Source organism: Natator depressus, chromosome 6, assembly GCF_965152275.1.
Source record: "Natator depressus isolate rNatDep1 chromosome 6, rNatDep2.hap1, whole genome shotgun sequence".
Lineage (NCBI taxonomy): Eukaryota > Metazoa > Chordata > Testudines > Cheloniidae > Natator > Natator depressus.
In genome coordinates, this window is record NC_134239.1 from 22,856,190 (window position 1) to 22,874,909 (window position 18,720).

The window sequence follows — 18,720 nt, forward strand, 5'->3', positions numbered from 1 at the left end:
TTCTTATTCACTATAAAGGACGCCTGTCCCCTGGCATCGTAACCAGGGCCTACATTAACTGAAAGTAGTTCACACACTGAGCCCATTAAGATCAGTTGCTGTCTCTCTTTCTAACTGCTGCTCCATGGTACCGACAATAGCTTTTCAGTGCTCGGCATTTCCAGCACTCATTGCTAGCAGAAACCGCTATTATTCACACTGAGGGAAAGATTCCTGTATGGCCGGGAGAGTGAGCTATCTTCCCCGTGTGAAATGCTGGTCCCTCTCAAGTGCTAACACTCTTGCAAACATACCCCGGGGCAGGATTTCCCAAACTCTGGACAGCTGAGCCAGCACCAGGAAAACAAATCCACGAGCATCCCCTTTCAGTTCGGCCAGGTGCTGTAAAAGGCCTATCCAAAACGCCAGCTCACCGAAGCAGCTTGTGTAGGTCTTCACAATATACGTCCTCTATTGTTACACGTTTTGGAGAGCAGTGATCTAGTTAACAGTGGTAGTATGTAAAGTACCATCACTGGCATCTGAATTAGAACCCAGTGAGGTGAACAGAACAGCTTGCTCTTCAGCACTGTTGTTTCAGGCTCTCTGCAGACTCCGGCAGACATTGCAGCATCGGTTACACTTAGGTTACGTGTTGAAGATTTTCTTTGCAATTGTAACAGCTCGAGATGCACCCTTTTTTTTTTTTTTTTTTTTTAAATGCAAGCTGAGACAATGGAGACAAATTGAGAAGCATGGCTCACCCAATGTGCCTTCCAGGGAGGGAGTGCCCTTAGTGCCATGCTGGGGCATTTACTCAGTACTGACTAAAGAGGGAAGAGTGCCCTGGACTGATTCGCAAACATTATTTCTTGCAGCACCTGGGTGTTCTTGAAGGTCTCCGTCCAAGCACTTGCCTTCCTTTACCCTGCTTAGACAAGGAGGTACACAAATAAGATATGCAATGTGTAGCCTATTTCCTTCCCCCGAAATCCTTACAGAGTTAATTGAATGAACTGGCTGGCCTATGCTGTCCTGATTCAGAACTGCTCAGCTGTGTGTCCTAGGCCATATACTGGTAGCAGCTAATGGAGATTCTTCTTCAATATGGGGAACACAGTCCTGTGGTTTGAAAACAGGAGGAGGATCTGGGTGAAATCCCTGCTGCCGTTGTGAAATGCTTGTGGCCACGGTGTGCAGCGTAGTGGCAACCACGCTGTCCCAGGCCGCCACAGATTTGTGACAATACAGTAGCAGAGGCAAGAGGGGAAAGCGACGTTTTCAGATCAGCTCTTCTCCTTCTCACACATGCGACGCCGCCAGGTCTCCTGCCATCCAGCCCAATTTTCCTTTACTCTGGCTGGCCCATCAGCAGGGGCAACCCACACCTGCCGTGCTGCTGCGTGAGGAAGCTGGGGGAAGGAGTTTGCAGTGGAAGCAGAAGAGCAACTTTTACAGGTTGGATTTTTGTTTCCTAATTTGCTCAGAATGAAGGTTCCCCCTAAAATGGCTCCCCACTAACTGGTCACCATAGAAACCTGCTCGGGTTCTCAAAGAAGCACTGCTCCCTGCAGGGAGAGGGCCTCTCTTCTACTTGACTGCCCCTGGAGTTTTAGCTGACCTGTTCTCACACACTGGCAGAGACAAAGCACCAGCTGCTCCCCTACCCGAGGGACGTCTAGGCCGGGTGCCTCTCCCAAGAATATCCAAGCTCGTTGGCAGGTCATTCCACAGCACACAGGTTGCTTTCTCTACAACCTAGGCGGGCCCAGTTTAATTTTCAAGTCAGGGCTCTGGCCGCTCTGAGGCACTATAAGTAATCCTGCCCTATATCTTTATATTAAAACCTTTCACACTGGTAATGGTAACATTACCCTAGCTGCTTGCCGAAGCCCTTTCATTGAAGGGAATCTCATACTCATGTATTAAGGCTCACAACTCCCATGTGAAGTATTATTTCCATTTTACTGATGGGGAAACTGAGGCAGCGAGAGGCCAAATCTTGTCCAAGACCACACAGCAAGTCAGAAGCAAAGCAGGCAATGGAATCCAGAGGTCCTGAATCACAGCCGTATGTGTGGATTTTCTGAATTTCCAGTATTATAAAATGCTGTACTGTAATCAGTGGACCACATGCCCTCAGAGATACTGAGCTATTGCTTAGCTTTAGTATGTCTTTCTGCTCCTTTTCCTCCAAGATCTGCCTATTTAAGCCACACTTAGGCCCCTCTTCACAGTTCAGATCTTCTATACCTTTAACCCCCTTGCTTTGGATTCTCTTAAGTTGTTGATGCCTGTTCTGTAATGTGGGGCACCAAAATGTACAGTGAGAGGAGTGACAGTCTTATGGGTGAGACTGGGCTGGGACTCAGGAGATTGGGATCAGTTCCTGGCCCTGCCACAGACTCCCCTGTGTTGTCTATTTCGAGTTCTAGTGTCTATCTGTACGTGTACATGCAGTACCCGGCACGCCGAGGCCGCTAGGCACTACTGCAGTACAAATAATAAATGCTAGCTAATCAAGGTTGTAAAAAGAGCCATCCTTACCCCTCTATTCCTACAGGTGCCAACCCTGGTTATATACTGCAGAAAGGCATTGTTATCTTTTTTTCACCTGTGTCACATTGCAGGCTACTCCCCGCCCCCACCCTTCGCTTCCCACATTGTTCCCCTTGAGACAGCACTCTCCTGTTATATGTGTCTACGCTTGTGCGTCACATAGTATTTTGCATTTAGCTGAATCAGACCGCATCCCATTTAGACTTGTCCATCTCTCCTGGGCACGCTGTCATTTCCATTCATCCTCCCGTGTTTTTTTCAGTCCCTTCTAGTTTTGTCTGATCCGCAAATGTGATCAATGTTGTAATTTACTCCCTCCCCATCCCCCAGGCCATTCATGAAGGTTTTAAATAATATCCAGCCCAAGACTGATCTGGTGCTTCTTTGCTTCATACCTCATGCTATGTTGAGGGGGTTTGGCTCAGGGTTAATTTATTTATGGTCTGTCAGGTCTATATCCATATGCCAATCATCTCAAAAGGAATAGTTCAATGATTTATCCAGATTTCAGAATCATACAACCCTGAATCAGATAGAATGGAGCTGGATTTTTAAAATACAAACCTCCCCCAGTAAAACTTTTTATTTAACTGTGGCTAAAGCACTGGACTGGGAGTCAGGAGATTTGAGTTCATTTGCCAGCTCTGCCATAGATTTGGCCAAGTCAAAAGAGTTCTGTGCCCGTTTATGCACCTAGAAGAAGGGGCCAGATTGTCAGACGTGCTCAGCACTTGCCAGCTTCCTCGGTTTTCTATGGAGCTGAGTAGGGTTCAGCACTTTAAGCATCTAAACCCAGATTTTCCCAGATGGGAGCTGAGCTCACCCAAAAATCTGGCCCCACTTGTAGATGCAGCTGGGCCCCTTTGAAAAATCGAGTCATTAGTCTTTCTGTGCCTCTGTTTCCCATTTGTACAAACAGGGCTATGAATATTTCCTTTGGCTTGTCCCTTTAGCTTGTAAGGTTTCTCTTACCGTGTGTATGCACAAGGCCGAGCACAACTCTTATTCGTCTGGGGATCTGAAAGTGCTCCTGTAACATAAATAATAATAATAAAAATTATTGCACCAAAGTGGTTATATATCCATGAAAATGCTGAATGTCAACAGCATTTCTATTACATTAATTTCAATCGGGAAAACAAATCTAGTATCAGCAAGTATTTCAATTTTTGTTCGGTGGCAAATATAGTTTTGCTTTGAGGTAACTCAATTCTGTTTGTTTTATAGGCAGAAGGTTTCTGGAATTTGTATATGAACACAGATAAGCTGTATTCTCCACACACCCTTGGAAAGTGCTTCTCTTTCTGTTGCACCAGCACTAGTCCTCAGCTGAGATGGGGTCCCATTGTGCTAGGTACTGTGCACACATATTGTAGCAAAGTGTCATCTTGTGGGTCCTGCAGGTATCTAACAGGAAGTAGGCTAGAGACAGAGTAGCAACAGTTTAGAGTTTTTCTGAGGAAGATACTGACTCCGATCATCATCCATTATGTTACAGATGCAATTGCTAAAGAAAGGAAATTGCATTGACATCTGAGACTCATTGCTTCTCAGGAATTCTGCTGGTAGAGCAAATGACAGTCCATACCCCAACAGCTTACAGTCTAAGTTAACTGCTTTCCTGTTATCTAAAGGTGCGAGGGGAAAGGAGAGATCTCCCTGTTCACCTGCTTGAAAACAGGCTAAGGAGAATAATATTCCAGGTGTGGCACATTCAGGTGATTAGCTTGTCTTCAGTACCCTCCCAAACAGGAAGTTTCTCCCAGCAAGGTATCCATATGCTCTAATGAGCTCCACGCTGGGGCAGGGCGGGGCCTGCTTATGTTGAGCTCATTGCCAAGGCTTGGGAGAAGAATAGAGTGAAGAAGCGTGTGTGTAAGGAGCATTGAGGAGGGAGAAGAAGAGGGGATGTAGGAAAGGGAGAGTAGGATTGGGAGGTGACACAAGTGACCTGTGTGATTAGAACATCCAGTGAAATGGGGCCATAAAGGGGCTTTTCTGCTGTGATGTCCTGTGGTGCTTCCTAGAACTAGGGGGAATGAGTATGTGTTGCTTTTCCTTGGGAGGATGATTTTATTATTCTCTGGATAGGTGCTAATTCTGTCTTCCACCCCAAGAGCAGGGTAGGGGAAGAAGTGGATCTTTCCAGTGACTCTCTAAACATCTCTGGTATAAGGTAAGTGCCTTTAAGCCCCCTCTTTAGAGACGGGGAGGGGGGTCTAGAAACTTTCCTCCACGGTTCAGCTATGTGATGACTTTGCAGCCAGTCTCTCCCATGGAAGTGTTGAAACGTACTTGGATCTTCTTAGTAACTTGTTTGTTTATATGACTATTTCTCTCTACAGCACTGGATAACGGGAAACTCTCCAATGTCTTCTGATTAGAAGACAACTCATCCCAATCTGCTATTTTTCCACAAGGGACTCTGCCTAAAGCCTGTCTTCATCTAGCTATATTAAATTCTCTTCTTTCCCTTTGTCAGCTAAATCTGCAATTTTGTTGAAGTAGGCAATCAGGTTTGTCTGGTACAATCTGTTCTTTATGAACCTGTGTTGCTTATCGCTCATCGTGTTGTTCTTTCATAAGGGGCTGACACATTGATTCCCTTACTATATTAGCATGTCTTGAAAATGCACTTGCTTGCAACAAGTGAGTGAAACTGACAAGTGGGTGTGCAGACCTTGCCAGAGATCAGTGACCCCTGCTGGCAACACCGTTGGCAGAGTGAGGAGAGGGCTGTTCGTGTATCGGGGGAACTCTGACTTCCTCTTTACCAGTGATCACTTCTAAGGGCCTGATCCAAAGGCCCATGAAGTCCATGGAAAGATTCCCACTGACATCAGCGAGCTTTAGATCAGGCCCTAAATACCCTAGTGCCTCACTTCTTAACTATTTTTAAAACAGAAAAGGAGTACTTGTGGCACTTTAGAGACTAACAAATTTATTTGAGCATAAGCTTTCGTGAGCTACAGCATCCGATGAAGTGAGCTGTAGCTCACAAAAGCTTATGCTCAAATAAATTTGTTAGTCTCTAAAGTGCCACAAGTCCTCCTTTTCTTTTTGCGGCTACAGACTAACACGGCTGCTACTCTGAAACCTATTTAAAACAGGGAATTTGTTCTCTTAGCAGTTGCAAGTCTTGCCCTATTGTTTCTTGTGTGTTCGTCGGTAGATGTCCTGGTAATTAACACACCACCTGTGAGCAGCTTGTCTTGAGGGCAGGTCATACATTAAATGTGGTTCATCTTTAGCTTCCTTCCACCTTTGTGGTTTACAGGATGCCAACTATTAATTCTCTTCCCTTTTGCTCCATTTCTGCTCCACAGAACTTCACGGCTGACTCCGCTGCTGTTCTCGGTCTGTTTTCCACTGCCAGCGTCAATATTTCTCTGGTACAAGGCCCACGTGCAGGCTATTGCTGTATAAAAGGAGAAACGTAAAGTGAGGCAACATCGGCAACTGCAGTATTGAAGCAGTTCTTAGACCAATCTAGGAACTTTTAATAGTAATATCTTAGCGGTGTGTAGTGCTTCAGAACATGGTGGGCCCACTTTTTGCAAGGGTAAAGCGCACTGGGGGGCTGTGCTTTCTTGACCGTCTGGCCACGAGCATCACAATGGGAGCTCCAATAGCACTCAGTGCCCAGAACGCCTGGCCCTGATTTATGCACCTCCAGGGGAGCGGAGATCTCTTGACTGTCAGGCCCTAATTGTGGGTGATGAGCCCTTGGAAATCTGGCCCCCCACGAACACTGAATAACAAATCTCCCGACATCTCCGGGGAGGGAGGCAAATGGATGTAGTCCCTCCATAGACTGGAAAAGCTGATGCAGAGATAGGTAAAGTGACATGCCTGAGGCAACATTATCAATCGGTGACAGAGCCAGCTTCAGAATGCAGGGGTTCCCGTCTCCTATGCTTCAAGCATGCCACCTCTCGGATCAATTCACAACCATGCTGCACCTTAAATTCTGGGTCTCTTTTTATGATTTCTTTCCAGTTACTACAGCCCCCCTCTGCACGCCACCCTTCCCGAGTCAGCAGCTGTCAGAAGCTGGGCAACCCAGCTGCTTTCTTGTCAGCTGGTCCTGGCCGTGCCATGGGATTAAATCCAATCTGTACAGCATCTGTCTACAAGTGTCTCAGGGACCCAGGGCTCAGTCACTGCCTGAAGTAGCGTCTCCTGGTGCTGGTGTAATTTGGTCACTGACATGACTTTAATACAACTCTTAAGTATGCATTTGTTTCCAGTAAGCCCTTGAGTACTGCCAAGTCCTTTTTATATTGAAATCCAGGCTCCTCCATAACACTTTATTATGAGGTTTGCTATTTTGGGAGCTGCGGTTACCCTGTTATGAGCAAGGCACATAACATCTTTTGATATGAAATTATTAAGGGCACAGCAGAGTTCATTACAGGGGCATTTCACTGTATTAAGAACAAATCAATACCACAGACTAATATAGCAACATGATACCTGGCTTCAGTTATGAATAGTGCAGCTAGAAATGGAGACGATATTCTCTTGGCCTCAGTGTGCTCCCCTTCCAATATATTACCTGTTGTGTTTTCCCTAGTTGTTGGGATGGGTTTATATTTGGACATGATCCAATGGCTGTTTTTTGAGAGATCTGAACACTATATTTTTAAAGCATAGAAGAAAGATGTGTCCAATGTAACTTCCTGATCAAGCAAGGATGCATGTAGACCCCCATTGATTTCAAGTGAGCTCCATGGGGGTCCTTCCAGAGAGAGATCATTGGTGCTTTGGGCCCCAATCCTCCATCTTTTCATGCTTGGCTCATGCACGTTTTCCTAAGTAATAAATAAGTACAGAACAAGCATTAGAAACTTCAGCCTAGGAGAGGATTTTGAAGGGAGGGAAGAGAGGAAGTTATAAAACATTTTAAGCAGAAGGGAGGGCACTGCTGACAGCAAATTCTCTGGAGGGTCACTTTCCTTTGGAATGATCTGCTCTGGATCAAGATCTGAATTAGCTGTCCTTCTGGGCATGCTGCATAGCCTATCTAGTTGAGTCGGCATTGGTGGAGGGCTGAGGTGGTACAGGGCGGGCTTTCTGTCTACTGGGAAGGTGTTTGTGGGGGTGTATCAAAGGGCATTCTAAACTATTATTAACTTGACTAAATGATGGGCAGAATTCTCTCCAAGGAAATCAACAGTGAGTCTATCCCATAAATAGGATTGGAACTCTGGCCTCCCCCAGCCACCTGCCTTCCAGAGCTTCTCTGTAACCATCAAGCCCTGCTCTTGTGCATCTTGAGACATTCCCTTTTGCTACTGACCTGGTGATTTCCCCCTCCCTCCTCACATTTCTCGTGCCCATCACAGTGTCTGATGTTGATGTGAATCTCCTTCAAGAGTAACTTGGTTGGGGTAACTCAATAATCCCCAGAGGATGATAGGGGTGGCTTTGTTTGTCTGGCAAACAAATAATTATTCAACTGTGGATTTTAATTTTTTTTTTGCCTCTTGAAGTTATGCCTAATGGAGAAGAACAGCCATTTGTCAAGGCCACACTTAACACTGACTGGAACCAAAGGGGGTTTTCTTAAAGCCACGCTGACAATAAAAAATCAAGTTAGCAGTGCTTGGTGCTGTAGGCTTTCTCCATAATGATCTGACTTGCTCAAGCCATTATTAACTTAATGCTTTCATTTACTAGATCATTCCTGGAGGAAGCCCTCCTGGTCTAACTGCTATTGCTAGTTAGAAAAAAGTACAGTTAATACCTTGAGCTGCACTGGGAAAGGCCTACAGCTCAAGACAAAGTGAATTCAGTTTCATTTTGTTAAATTTCTAGCATGAACTTAAGCAAAGCCTCTTGTTCTACACTTCCAGCCCAGGTGTTAAGTATTTCATTATTGTGAATTCGTTTGTAAGCTTAATTATAAAAGTACTGAACTTCCAACTTTTCAGGGCACAGCTAGCTTTAGGGCTTCTGTATATTAGGAAAATCCTACTGCATTTAAAGACAATTGGTAAGAGTCGTGTTAGCTGGCATGGTACTGACTGGTCAGTGTAGACAAAGACAAGTTCTGTTTCAGCAACCCAGGGTTTAATCGTGAGTAGCTGACACAATGCTGAACATAGTTTGCCCTGTTCTGTGATGACTAGTCAGTTACATTTAGCACCACTCATCTTGTCTCATTTCTATCTGAACAAGGCTAACACTAGTAATATAGACAGGCCTTAGTGGAAAACCCCCATAGCTTGTAGTAGTCACAGCAGTCTGTGAATAAACAAGTTGAGATCACTAGACTATAACTTGATAGATTTTAGACTAGCAAGGACTACTGTCATGATAATATAATCTGAAATCTTGCATAGACTTTCAAGCACAACAACTACTCATTGAACTTGAGTATCTCTTCTAGAAAGGTTTCAGAGTAACAGCCGTGTTAGTCTGTATTCGTAAAAAGAAAAAAGAAAAGGAGTACTTGTGGCACCTTAGAGACTAACCCAGTTTATTTGAGCATGAGCTTTCGTGAGCTACAGCTCACTTCATCGGATGCATAGCATATCGTGGAAACTGCAGAAGACATTATATACACACAGAGACCATGAAACAAAACTTCCTCCCACCCCACTGTCCTGCTGCTAACAGCTTATCTAAAGTGATCATCAAGTGATCATCAAGGAAGGCCATTTCCAGCACAAATCAAGGTTTTCTCACTCTTCCCCCCCCCCCCCCACACACACACACAGACACACATACAAACTCACTCTCCTGCTGGTAATAGCCCATCCCTCTTTGAAACCTCTCTTTATAATGCGCATGATAATCAAGGTGGGTCATTTCCAGCACTAATCCAGGTTTTCTCACCCCCCCCCCCACACACCCCCTCCAAAAACCACACACACAAACTCACTCTCCTGCTGGCAATAGCTCATCTTACAATGTGCACAGCAATAATCCAAGTTTAACCAGAACGTCTTGGGGGGGGGGGGAGGGGTTTGTAGGAAAAAAACAAGGGGAGATAGGCTACCTTGCATAATGACTTAGCCACTCCCAGTCTCTATTCAAGCCCAAATTAATAGTATCCAATTTGCAAATGAATTCCAATTCAGCAGTTTCTCGCTGGAGTCTGGATTTGAAGTTTTTTTGCTGTAAGATAGTGACCCTCATGTCTGTGATTGCGTGACCAGAGAGATTGAAGTGTTCTCCGACTGGTTTATGAATGTTATAATTCTTAACATCTGATTTGTGTCCATTTATTCTTTTACGTAGAGACTGTCCAGTTTGACCAATGTACATGGCAGAGGGGCATTGCTGGCACATGATGGCATATATCACATTGGTGGATGTGCAGGTGAACGAGCCTCTGATAGTGTGGCTGATGTTGTTAGGCCCTGTGATGGTGTTCTCTGAATAGATATGTGGGCACAGTTGGCAACGGGCTTTGTTGCAAGGATAGGTTCCTGGGTTAGTGGTTCTGTTGTGTGGTATGTGGTTGTTGGTGAGTATTCGCTTCAGGCTGGGGGGCTGTCTGTAGGCAAGGACTGGCCTTTCTCCCAAGATTTGTGAGAGTGTTGGGTCATCCTTCAGGATAGGTTGTAGATCCTTAATAATGCGTTGGAGGGGTTTTAGTTGGGGGCTGAAGGTGACGGCTAGTAGCGTTCTGTTATTTTCTTTGTTAGGCCTGTCCTGTAGTAGGTGACTTCTGGGAACTCTTCTGGCTCTATCAATCTGTTTCTTCACTTCCACAGGTGGGTATTGTAGTTGTAAGAATGCTTGATAGAGATCTTGTAGGTGTTTGTCTCTGTCTGAGGGGTTGGAGCAAATGCGGTTGTATCGCAGAGCTTGGCTGTAGACGATGGATCGTGTGGTGTGGTCAGGGTGAAAGCTGGAGGCATGTAGGTAGGAATAGCGGTCAGTAGGTTTCCGGTATAGGGTGGTGTTGATGTGACCATCGTTTATTAGCACTGTAGTGTCCAGGAAGTGGATCTCATGTGTGGACTGGACCAGGCTGAGGTTGATGGTGGGATGGAAATTGTTGAAATCATGGTGGAATTCCTCAAGGGCTTCTTTTCCATGAGTCCAGATGATGAAGATGTCATCAATATAGCGCAAGTAAAGTAGGGGCGTTAGGGGACGAGAGCTGAGGAAGCGTTGTTCTAAATCAGCCATAAAAATGTTGGCATACTGTGGGGCCATGCGGGTACCCATAGCAGTGCCGCTGATCTGAAGGTATACATTGTCCCCAAATGTAAAATAGTTATGGGTAAGGACAAAGTCACAAAGTTCAGCCACCAGGTTAGCCGTGACATTATCGGGGATAGTGTTCTTGATGGCTTGTAGTCCATCTTTGTGTGGAATGTTGGTGTAGAGGGCTTCTACATCCATAGTGGCCAGGATGGTGTTATCAGGAAGATCACCAATGGATTGTAGTTTCCTCAGGAAGTCAGTGGTGTCTCGAAGGTAGCTGGGAGTGCTGGTAGTGTAGGGCCTGAGGAGTGAGTCTACATAGCCGGACAATCCTGCTGTCAGGGTGCCAATGCCTGAGATGATGGGGCGTCCAGGATTTCCAGGTTTATGGATCTTGGGTAGTAGATAGAATATCCCAGGTCGGGGTTCCAGGGGTGTGTCTGTGCGGATTTGATCTTGCGCTTTTTCAGGAAGTTTCTTGAGCAAATGCTGTAGATGCTTTTGGTAACTCTCAGTGGGATCAGAGGGTAATGGCTTGTAGAAAGTGGTGTTGGAGAGCTGCCGAGCAGCCTCTTGTTCATATTCCGACCTATTCATGATGACAACAGCACCTCCTTTGTCAGCCTTTTTGATTATGATGTCAGAGTTGTTTCTGAGGCTGTGGATGGCATTGTGTTCTGCACGGCTGAGGTTATGGGGCAAGTGATGCTGCTTTTCCACAATTTCAGCCCGTGCACGTCGGCGGAAGCACTCTATGTAGAAGTCCAGTCTGCTGTTTCGACCTTCAGGAGGAGTCCACCTAGAATCCTTCTTTTTGTAATGTTGGTAGGCAGGCCTCTGTGGATCATTATGTTGTTCAGAGGTATCTTGGAAATATTCCTTGAGTCGGAGACGTCGAAAATAGGATTCTAGGTCACCACAGAACTGTATCATGTTCGAGGGGGTGGAGGGGCAGAAGGAGAGACCCCGAGATAGGACAGCTGCTTCTGCTGGGCTGAGAGTATAGTTGGATAGGTTAACAATATTGCTGGGTGGGTTGAGGGGACCATTGCTGTGGCCCCTTGTAGCCTGTAGTAGTTTAGAAAGTAAGATGAGCTATTGCCAGCAGGAGAGTGAGTTTGTGTGTGTGGTTTTTGGAGGGGGTGTGTGTGTGGGGGGGGGGTGAGAAAACCTGGATTAGTGCTGGAAATGACCCACCTTGATTATCATGCGCATTATAAAGAGAGGTTTCAAAGAGGGATGGGCTATTACCAGCAGGAGAGTGAGTTTGTATGTGTGTCTGTGTGTGTGTGGGGGGGGGGGGGGGGGGAAGAGTGAGAAAACCTTGATTTGTGCTGGAAATGGCCTTCCTTGATGATCACTTTAGATAAGCTGTTAGCAGCAGGACAGTGGGGTGGGAGGAAGTTTTGTTTCATGGTCTCTGTGTGTATATAATGTCTTCTGCAGTTTCCACGATATGCTATGCATCCGATGAAGTGAGCTGTAGCTCACGAAAGCTCATGCTCAAATAAACTGGTTAGTCTCTAAGGTGCCACAAGTACTCCTTTTCTTTTTTCTTCTAGAAAGAGATCCCATCTTGATTTAAAGACTCCACCTGTTGGTGAACTTATGAGGTTTTTCTCCCTTCCCACTAGCAGTTCTTGAACAAGTTATTTAATAAGGGAAAGCAGGAAATATAGCTAGAAAATGATGGTTAAAGTGGTTAACCTACCTGTTGTGTTCTGCTCTGTGTGTCTGTCTGTCAACCCAGGGTAGGGTTTCTGTACACAATTAAATTCCCAGTAAAAGCTCCATCCAATATTGCAGGAGTGCACAGTACAGTGCCCAAGGGCTAAACGCAACCCATAGAGGAATAATAGAACCTAGTTCCTGGCTGTGCTGTCCATGTAATTGCAGAATGAGTATGAAGCTGATCAACTTACTGCAAGTGAACTGCAGTCTCCAAAAAGCCACTTCTATTTATCAGTCTAGAAAGATAGACGTAGAAGCAAATGTTAGGGACTATTACGTCATCTGAAGACTTTTCTATGGTGCTTGTCACAATGGTGTCTGAAAGCCTCATTAGCTAGCTAGCTGTCTCACAAGTGGGAGAAATTGAGGCACAGAGAAATTAGGTGACTCGCCTAAGCCCACTTGGGAAATCTGTCCTTAGCTCTGCTACTGCACTCAGATCTTCTGAGACCCAGCCCAGTACCTTACCTACAAGCCTGTCCGTCCTTCTCTATGGCTGTGCATATTTACTGCTTGTTTTTCAGCTGTGCAAATGAGTGTGCTAATTAGGTGGGGTCTTTCTGCTCCTGGGCAAGTAGTTAACGTGGCCTTCATTGGTGCAGAGATATGGGAAATATCCCAGGTAAAGCAATGGGAGTCCTGCCTGTCAAGGGAGGATCAGATGGGGCTGTTGGGCCAGATTGGAAGCTCATTGAGGTCAGTATCCCAGATCAGGTCCCTAAAGAGAGGTATAGATGATAATTTTTGTTTAATACACATGGCATATTTAAAGCATTGAGATAGCATGGTATTAAGAAGAGCATAATACCGAGGTAGAAGACGTTCAAATCCAGGGGTTTAGTGCAGGCCCTTGTCTAGTTGTTAGTTTAAAGTACACAGGGTGCTGATACAGAGCAAAGTGTGGATCCTAACTTTTTCGCTCAGGTCCTTCTTGTTTAAAACCACAGGCCTATATTTTTCAGAAGCAACTGGTGACTTTTGGGGTGCCAAACTTAAGATGCTTTGTAGAAGGGTCTGAAATTCAGAAAGTCCTGAGCGTCTGCCCTCTGAAACCCAGACCCCTTCAAGTTGCCTCACATTGGGCATGCAAAGTCACTTCTGGAAAACTTAGGCCATAGCCCATAACATACATAATTACATATATTTTTAGGAGTGTTAACTATCTTTATTCCTTGCACGCCCAACAGCTGATGAAATGCTTCCTTTGATCACCATTAGATCTGCCCCCAAAAGCAGAAAATAACCAACCGGTTTTATTAAAGCGCTTACTCTTACATTTGGGAAGGATTTTCCTGCATCTATTTCTGATTCAGCTCTTACAAGGCATTACGATTACATTCAGCACAGCACATGTAGAGTAGGTACCACAAAAAAAGTGGGTCAGGCTATGGAAATCCTGTGCACTGCTCTGGGGTGCTGCATCTTAGTTATAGTTATATAGAAGGGCATTATGAAAGGAGGTGTCTGACTGGCTCACTGAGGCTTTGACAGTGTGTATCACTCTGTAAATAGGGTGCCAGATCCACAGCAGGTGCAAACTCCTCTACAAAGTGCTGGTATGTAGAGATCATCCTAGGAATGCTCCCGTGTTAATCTCTGAGCCAGCGGAAGCGCAGATCTCTAGCATAAAGGGCTATGTTGTATCTTCATTCATCAACAGTATTTGAATATCAAAGTCCAGGTTGAATTTGCAGGACTGGTAGCTGGAAAATCCCGTAAACTCAGGATCTGGAGTCACTGACAAGACAGTAAACATGGAACCCTCCAATGGGATCTTTACAGGCTCACTTTTCAGAGGAGAACTGCTCTTGAAGGTCTGAGGCCCAAGATTTTGTGAGCATCTGCACTAAACGTGTTTCAGTTCATGTGCCGCACAAGCGTGATCAACAATATCTTTGTAAAAATTGCCGTTTCAAAGAACTATAAACAATGTTGCAATAATATTGATGCCCCATTGTGCTAGATCCTCTACAAAAGCATTAGACACAATCTCTACTCTGAAGAACTTAAATATCACATATTGCTCGCTCACCATTTTTGTTAGTCCTAAAAACCCAGTCAAAGATCAGGCCCCGTTGTGGTAGGCACTGAGCAGCCGATGACCGCCTATAATTCAGGTTGCTTCTAGTTGTTTAATTCTTTCTATTAAAGTTTTTTGATTTTGTGTCTGTTCTAGTTTCAGGTTAGTATCATCTCAACCACATCCTTCCACCATAGAATTCCAAACTCCACTTGAAAAATAAGAATGATTATGAAGCAGGTAAGCGACTATGCTGTAGTGAAATCTCTGTGATATCTACAGGTCCCCTAGCCGATCAGATTTCTGCATTTAATTTAGTGTTGCTCCAGCAGCACGATCTCTTCCTATAGTGTGTTTCTGAGTAAACTAAGCTGAAGTGAAAAGTTCTCCTTTTGTGAAGATTCTGGGCGGATGAGGTTTGCCTAAAAAAACCCCAAACCCACCATCTTAGCTTTCAAGGGTAAATATTGATTATTTCTGCTGTCCTGTGCATCAGTTTGATGACTCTTTTCAAATAGACTTGGTGTCCTAGAAAGACAATCTGATGTGCTCATGTTAGCCTCTAGCCTTTTTCCCTTTTAAATTTTTTGGGGATTCAGAACTGTATTCAAGAACTCAGGTGTCCTGTTTACACTTAAATTCACTTCTGTGTAATGACAACAGCCTAACACAAATGCTGACTACGTGCAACAATAATACAAGATGTGCGGGAGATTCAAGTTCTTGTAAACACATGACTGCCTGCTAAGGCCCTGATTCTGCAAGGAGCACTATGTGGACACAGGCAGGGGAGCTTCTTACAGGTTTGGGATATTTATTCTTTAGTGCAGATAATTTAATATCTACTCAGTAGCACACAGAGCCAGCGCCAAATTCTTCTCTACTATGTGGGAGCAACCCCAATGAAATCAGTGGGGATGCACCCATTATCCCAGAATGATAACTACTTCCATAGCCTGTAATGGGTTGTGCACTGAACACTTAGAGGGTTTTTTTCTAAAACCCACCCGTAAAATAAGAGAGACCACTGGATTTATTAAATCTGTGCTTTCCCAGTGTAAACATCGCTCTTTCCACACAGCTTAAAGAGATAAGAATGGGGGGGAGGAGGGTGTTCTTGAAAAACCTGCATGTTGTATTTTAGAAATAGAAACATGCCCTCAGATGCTTAGAACTCAAATTACTGTGTTGTTTTGATTACTGGAATGAACTGAAAGCATGCTATACACCTATTCCACACTCAAAAGATACAGACGGTGTTGGTTTTTCATCTCACCAGCGCGATGGAAGGTTTGACATTCTGTTTCTGAACTCCAAACACACATTACCCGACATCTTTCAGAACATGTCTGTCCCTACGTAGGTACACAAGTGTTCATCATACAGTCTTGGTCCAGCTCAGCTGATGTAAATTGGCATAGCTCCATAACCTGTCACTCCAGTTTATACCAAATGAACAGCCAGCCTTTGGACTCAATCCACATTATCCAAAATCTAGGGTTTGGGGGAGAGTGAGTGTATGAGTAGCCTAGTGGTTAGGGCATCCACTTGGGAGGTGGTTCAGTCACTTTCCAATTGTTTATCCCCAGTGGAACAACTTCAACAGAAGAGACTGAGGGAGCCCCACATCAGAAATCCCAGAGGTCAGTTGTTAAAGCACTAAAGAGGTAGGATCTGAACAGGGGTCTCCCTTTCTTCCACTCAGGCAGAGGAGGGACTTGAACAGCTGTGCTCAAACAACCTCCTCTGGCTATTTTCTGTGGAGCAAGGGAGGTGCCTAACTCATTCCTGCAAGAAACTCCTTAGGCACCGGATTCCTCTCTGTGGAGTATTAAGTAGATTGGTGCCTCCCTGCACCCCAGACTTCGATGCCTGCTGCTTATCTCAGAAAGGGGCAGGGCCTAGCGCACACCCCTGTTGTCAGCATCTCCCATTGCCTAATTTAGGCAGCTCCCCACCTAGCATGCTAACCTTTGTGGATCACATTCTAAGTCACCTCTTCTCTCCCCATTCACTGTATAGGGAGCCTAGGTGCCTAACTGAAGCTTTCTGGATCACAGTGTTGTTCCTGTGATTCCCTCCCACTGTCCCTAAAAGTTAGGCATGGGGATGCTCAGTGTTGCACCACCTAAGTTCCTTTGTGGATCTGGGCCTTAGTGTCTATGGCACAACTTCACAAGCTGCTGCTGCATTATATTCTCAGTCTTTTTGCTGCCTCACAGTCCTCTTATGTCTTGTCTCTTACATTTTTTTCATTTGGCTAGGTCCAATACAACCTTAGCTTTTCTTCCTAAAAAGCTTTGCTTCAGAGGGATAAAAGCATGTCTTTGTCTGAGTAGCTGGGAAAACACTACAGACAGCTCTCAGGCCACAGACTGTATTAAGAGCAATATCAGAAGAAAGTTGGAGAACTCTGTTTCCTTAGGCTTATGGCTTTGGTTGTATTTCATAAGGACTCTGTATACTAGTTTCTTGATACCGATGAGATCAGCCTCTAGGTTTTCCAACTAGCTAGCTAAATACAGATTTCAGAGTAGAAGCTGTGTTAGTCTGTATTTACAAAAAGAAAAGGAGTACTTGTGGCACCTTAGAGACTAACAAATTTATTTGAGCATAAACTTTCGTGAGCTACAGCTCACTTCATCGGATGAAAGCTTATGCTCAAATAAATTTGTTAGTCTCTAAGGTGCCACAAGTACTCCTTTTCTTTTTGTAAATACAGATTCTTCCTTACCTGTAGTCCCCAAATTAGCCACATATAGGTTGAGAGATTGAGCTAAGACTTCAATTTTGTAGCTAAGTACTTCATGTGCCTGTTGCATCTTCTAGTGTTTTGTCCTCATTCCTGCTCAGCGCCTTCCACTTTCTTTTATTCCTAAAGCTCTTGGGTTTGTGGTGTTGAGGCGAGCATTAGCCTGTTCCAGTACATTGTCCATTTGTGTGATCTCCTGACGGGTCATTTTCTGTGCTGATATCAACTCTCAGGATGGTTGACATATCCAGGACCTTAGCTAGGACTCTGGTGCGGATAGGTTGTCTGATGTGCTGTATTTTTTATTTTTATTTTTCCCCCAGTGCTTGTTTACTGTGACTTACCATTCCCCCACTTTTTTTTTTTTGTTTAGCATAAGGTCCAGTCTCTGACTGGAAGACTCAATTTGGAGTCATAAGGTAGGAAAGTCGAAGATCTAAGCACAAACACAATGGGAGCCCGAGAGAAGCATGTCTTTTGAACTAGATCTGTGGTTTTAAGAAATAAATCACTACTTCCATTGTAGGACCTACACAGAGCTCTAGAGCTACTGCTGCTATTATCACACTACTTTGTGTTGCATCTGTTGTGAAAGAGAATACACTTGTGTCCCCAAGATGACTTTTTTTTAAAGTGTGTGTAAAACAGGGCACTTGCTTAATATCATGGAAATTACGACCTGAAAAAGCCTTTAGCTCATCTAATCCAGCCACCCCCCACACAAGTGTACAGGATTGCCCTCTAAGGGAAGAGTACTTTTGAAAAAGTATCTAATGTATGCGACAGTGTCCCTTTAACCATGAAGCCTTAAACAATGTTTTTTAATGCATTTTCCTAGATAATATGGCAGATGTGCAGAACATAAGCTATCCAACTGTGACACACAAATGCCAAAACTAATCACTTAATGCCCTTTGCATTAGGATAAAACGTGTTTTTAAAATACAACATTCCGCAGTTCTTCATTTGGAAAACTGTCAGTAATAAACTTAAAGGAAGTTTAAACTATAAAGATTCCTGGGACTGATCAATATAGCTAGAAACTTGATAACTTTTTTATAGAAAATTGTTAAAGCCCAATGAAAGGTACTGTGGCAAAACTGGACCACTTATAGAGAGGCAGTTGTGCCCAGTAATAGTCCTAGTTATTAAACAGCACTCCTCTAGAAACCAGATTTTGTTTAACCCAACTTTGCAGTTTTCCTTATGGGGGAAAAAAAAATCCATTTACTACTTACTCAGCAGCTGAGCTATATGTGCCAAGAAAGTGAATGTTGCCAAGGAATATGGTCTCCAAATTAGAGAATTATTGTATAATCTGCTCCAGTTTATCTTCTAGCAACATAGTGTGGCTATGAATTATGTCTGACATTTGCGTGTAGGCTGAAGCTGCATTCTCAAGGGGAGAGTTCTGGGCATGCACACAATGCAGGACACAATGTGCCTCTTACTCTTTGTGGGTGGTGAGGAGGGGAATTGTATGTGGAAACTAACTCTTTCAGCCAGTAGAGAT

General features: G+C 44.4%; 1 long non-coding RNA gene across 1 annotated transcript; it reads right to left on the bottom strand.

The window, feature by feature from the left end:
* Positions 1-118: 118 nt before the first annotated feature.
* LOC141988813 (uncharacterized) lies at positions 119-12,437 on the bottom strand. Its single transcript, XR_012639835.1, has 5 exons — positions 12,416-12,437; positions 7,097-7,352; positions 5,735-5,956; positions 3,511-3,568; positions 119-1,391 (listed from the first exon to the last, which is right to left on the bottom strand). It is a non-coding gene; the product is annotated as an uncharacterized LOC141988813 (long non-coding RNA).
* Positions 12,438-18,720: the final 6,283 nt, after the last annotated feature.